This window comes from Halichoerus grypus, chromosome 5 (genome assembly GCF_964656455.1).
Source record: "Halichoerus grypus chromosome 5, mHalGry1.hap1.1, whole genome shotgun sequence".
NCBI lineage: Eukaryota > Metazoa > Chordata > Mammalia > Carnivora > Phocidae > Halichoerus > Halichoerus grypus.
In genome coordinates, this window is record NC_135716.1 from 45,336,541 (window position 1) to 45,341,474 (window position 4,934).

At 35.0% G+C, this 4,934-nt stretch overlaps 1 pseudogene; it reads left to right on the forward strand.

Moving 5' to 3' along the window:
- The first annotated feature begins 4,472 nt into the window (after positions 1–4,472).
- On the forward strand, positions 4,473–4,590 carry LOC118545854 (U4 spliceosomal RNA; annotated as a pseudogene).
- Positions 4,591–4,934: the final 344 nt, after the last annotated feature.

Consider the following 4,934-nt stretch of genomic DNA (forward strand, 5'->3'; position numbering starts at 1 on the left):
TTTCTTATACAAAAAGTGGTCATCCTGTTTCTGTTTAAAATAAAGATAAGTGCAATATACTAACAAATATTAAAATTATAGGTAAGATAATTACATTGCTAGCCGCCAAAGCCAATTTCTTCATTCAGTGAATGTCAGGCTCATTTTGGTGACTCTCCTAGTATCTAGTGTTTATACGCTGTAGTAGGATATGCATTTCCACCCTGAAATTTCACACTATGGGATCATCACAGTGAAATTAATCTCAGACCAACTTTTGTTACACATATAGACATTTATTGCCAAACAGGCATAAGAACCATACTACTTGTCTGAGTCTTGTCCCAAATGCACTGATCAATATTTTCCTTGAAAGACTTTTTCTGATACTAATGTGATGACATTCTTATAGGAGATAGAGCAAGTCTCAGTGTAAGATCAGGAAGTAGGATCTTCCAAATTCTGGATTTAAGAAATATATTCCTTTACTTCCCTAAATCAAGTGTATTTTTCTTTTAAGCTTCACTCCCATTCCTTGTCTTAGCAGGAGATTAAATCATAATCATTGTTGGGACTCCCTTCACTGTCCCTAGCTCAAATTAAGAATCTCTGGGTCTCAGCAATTGCACTACTGGGTATTTACCCCAAAGATACAAATGTAGTGATCCGAAGGGGCACATGCACCCCAATGTTTATAGCAGCAATGTCCACAATAGCCAAACTATGGAAAGAGCCTAGATGTCCATCAACAGATGAATGGATAAAGAAGATGTGGTATAGATATACAATGGAATATTATGCAGCCATCAAAAATGAAATATTGCTATTTGCAATGATGTGGATGGAACTAGAGGGTATTATGCTAAGCAAAATAAGTCAATCAGAGAAAGACAAGTATCATATGATCTCACTGATATGAGGAATTTGAGAAACAAGACAGAGGATCATAGGGGAAGGGAGGGGAAAAATGAAACAAGATGAAACCAGAGAGGGAGACAAACCATAAGAGACTCTTAATCTCAGGAAACAAACTGAGGGTTGCTGGAGTGGAGGGGGATTGGAGGGATGAGATAGCTGGGTGATGGATATTGGGGAGGGTATGTACTAAGGTGAGCACTGTGAATTGTGTAAGACTGATGAATCACAGAACTGTACCTCTGAAACAAATAATACATTAATATGTTAATAAAAAAAAAACTAAAAAAAAAAGAAAGAATTTCTGGATTTTAGGTAGATAGAAATAACGGGTTGGGGGCAGGTGTCTAGTTGACCTTTGATGGGCTTTCTATCCAAGCCTTCTTGAAATCTTGAAAATAGGTAGCATTCTGTGCCAAGCCTGGGCTCTAGAAATTTTTAAAATCTTCCATCACCATGTTATTTTGTGATTGGCACCAGTCTTCCATAGATTATTTCATCAGAGGTGCAATTGCATTTGACATCCTTGTCTTTGTATGTGTACCCAGGTCTAAGTATGTCATCAGGTGTAAGGTATCAGTGTCTTTACTTGAGGAATCTGGCAAAACAGGTGCACAAAACTATGAACACAAGTCTAACCTTGGTGAACTTATTTTGGATTTTGCAATTAAGAAATGTAATCTCAGTAGACTTGTAAAGTTTGTGTTCTATCATGTTTTATTTTGAATAACATGGATAGGTGGGTAAGGCCATTACACTTTCTGTCCCAAATATGGTCTATATCTTGCTGTCCAATATGGTAGCCATTAGCCACACATGGCTATTTAAATTTAAATTAATTAAAATTCAGTAAATTAAAAAAATCAGTTCTTCATTTGCACTAGTACATTTCAATAGGGGCTACCACATTGGACACCATGGATATTGAACATTTCCATCATTACTGAATGTTTTTTTAGACAATGCTAATGGTCAGTTATCTGAGATCATCGATTTACAATTGATGCATTTGAAATATATATATTTTTAGCATCTACTGATAAACTATAACATATTTTATAAGTAGCAAAAACCTGTTTATCAGATTCCAGGCAGTGGAGTGAATCTTTATAATTTCTTTGCGTTCACTTTTTGATGTCATTTTTGTGTCATTTTTGAGTAAGTTGTATTTATACATTCCATTAAAAGCTAAAAACATGGGTAGATATCACTGGTGTTTGCTTATACTTATAAAATGACTTCTAATTACAATGTGACAGATATATTTAGAGAGGAAAGGTCATTTATATGGAAATAGAGGAAGAGATGTAGTTAACTTTTGATTGGTTTTATTTTAGTGGTCAAAATGGATTCTCCAAAGGAGTTTTTTTGTTTGTTTTGTTTTGTTTTTGTTTTGCTTTGTTTCATTTTAACTGAAAGAATAGGTTTTAGGACATTGGCCAAAATTTTGTTTGCCATTTTGTGCACAGATTTCATTATAGACTCAAGCCTTCAGAAACCTATAGCATAGAAGCAGTCTTCAAACCAAGGCCAGTGAAGTTTGAGGCTGCCAGCACCACCTCTGTATATTTAAACATCGGTATTCCCATTTCTGGAATATCCTATACCTGCATTCTAAGTAGATTCATGGGAGTTTCAGAGATCATTTGACATTAAATGTCTCATCTGTACATCTTGAAGTGCTGAGTGGCTTGCCCAAGAAGCATAGATGCTCAGCAGCAGAGCCAGAAAATGAACTCACATATAGTGACCTCTGTCACCTGGGGCTATCCTTTGATTTGGTACTTGTGCTTGGTACAGACTCTGCACCATACCTGGTTCCATGGTAAGAGTATTCTCGGTCTGCTTTTGATATCATAACTGTTAAAAATTATTTGGCTCCTCATATTCATGTACTTTGCAATAAAGTGAAGAGAAGAAAAATAGAACCACTTAAAAAAATCCAATAAGTAGTACATTAAATTTGAAAATAAACTTTGTATAGGTAAGTTCTAAGATAAAAATCTAAACATTTTCTGGTCTTAAATATATTTCTTTTGATACTCAGAAAATTGTTAAAGGAAACAGGCAAAAGACAGATATATAATAAGACTCCTTTTTTTTTATGTTATGTTAATCACCATACATTACATCATTAGTTTTTGATGTAGTGTTCCATGATTCACTGTTTGCGTATAACACCCAGTGCTCCATGCAGAACGTGCCCTCTTTAATACCCATCACCAGGCTAACCCATCTCCCCACTCCCCTCCCCTCTAAAACCCTCAGTTTGTTTTTTCAGAGTCCACAGTCTCTCATGGTTCATCTCCCCCTCTGATTTCCCCCCCTTCCTTCTTCCCCTCCTGCTATCTTCTTCTTCTTCTTCTTCTTTTTTTTTTTTAACATACAATATATTATTTGTTTCAGAGGTACAGGTATGTGATTCAACAGTATTACACAATTCACAGTGCTCACCATAGCACATACCGTCCCCAATGTCCATCACCCAGCCACCCCATCCCTCCCACCCCCCACCACTCCAGCAACCCTCAGTGTGTTTCCTGAGATTAAGAATTCCTCATATCAGTGAGGTCATATGATACATGAATAAGAGTCCTTTTTAATAAAAGATATATTGTATAAACTATAGACTAGATAATTTATTTCAAAGTATTAATAATGTCTGAGTGGTAGGATTATGGGTGATTAAAATTTCTTTTCGTTACCTGCCTTCTCTTAAAATTCTTTTATGAACATGAGTTTCTGGTATAATAACAAAAATATTTTAATATAAATTCCATTTTTATTCAGGATTGAATAAATATTATACTTTAATAATAAAGTTTTTAAATAAATTAGAATATTTTAAGAATAAGGGGAAATTTTAAGGAGATTAAATTTAAAATTTTTAATTTAAAGAGATAATTAAATAATTATGAATAATACCTTATCTTCTACTGATCTAAAATATTTGCATATATTTAGATCATAATTTCTAAAAATACCTTAAGAAGGTTAATATTCTATAAGAAATATGAATGGAATTTACTTAATTAAAACTTATTCTTGGTTACTTATTTAATCTTCTAGTATTAAAAACAACATCTAGAAGGTTTATCTTAAACATCTCCTTACAGTGTAATTATCTTTTGACTCCAAGTCATATCCAATAACTTCCGCCTTCTCCTCTTAGGATGCGCTTATTTTTTATGTACAATACACTTAACTTACTATATGCATTCATATTCATCAATTATTTGTTTTGTGTAATTTAGCCCTTTAATTGAACCATTAGATAATTTTAATATACAGTACTGCCTGGTTCATTCTACTTTGGTGTCAAGTTTTCAGGGCCTAGGTCTTATGTGACATGTATTTTATGCCAACCACGACTTTAATAACTCAGTAGGCCCTGGAGAAGCACTTGATGTAGTGATTATCTGGCTCTCTGACTCTGAAGCACTGAATAGTTAGATGAGAGGAAAAGGTTTTCCTTGACTTGATCCTCTTTCCACTGGGTCTGAGTTCTACCAAAAAGTCAATTAGCAAAGATTCTTTGGGATACTTGGCTCTTAAGTAGGATTTAAAAGTATATTTACAGCTTTGCGCAGTGGCAGTATCATAGCCAATGAGGTTTATCCGAGGCGCGATTATTGCTAATTAAAAGTATATTTAAAAAAAATTGCTGTTATAAAATATTGGATATGCCCCTATTCAAGACTTAGGAGCAAGTGGACAACTACATAGGATGATCTTTGCCTTTAGAGGGAATATGGATAAGTGAACCGAATGTGATAAATTCTGTGATAGGGAGATAGAGGCTTGGTGGGGCACAGTGTGGAAGACATGCACCCCACTTTTCCCTCCCCACCTCTCCTTTCTGACACAGTCCTCTGTTTCCCACCCCAGTGCTTCTTCCTTTCTATCTTTTCTTTCTGATCTGAACACTACAGGTCCCAACAAGGTAGGGCAGGGAGAAATAGGTCAGGAAAGGAAAAACACAAGATTGGACAGAAAATGAACGTGTTTGGATGGTAGCTCTGAGAGGTGTTTTGGTGTGA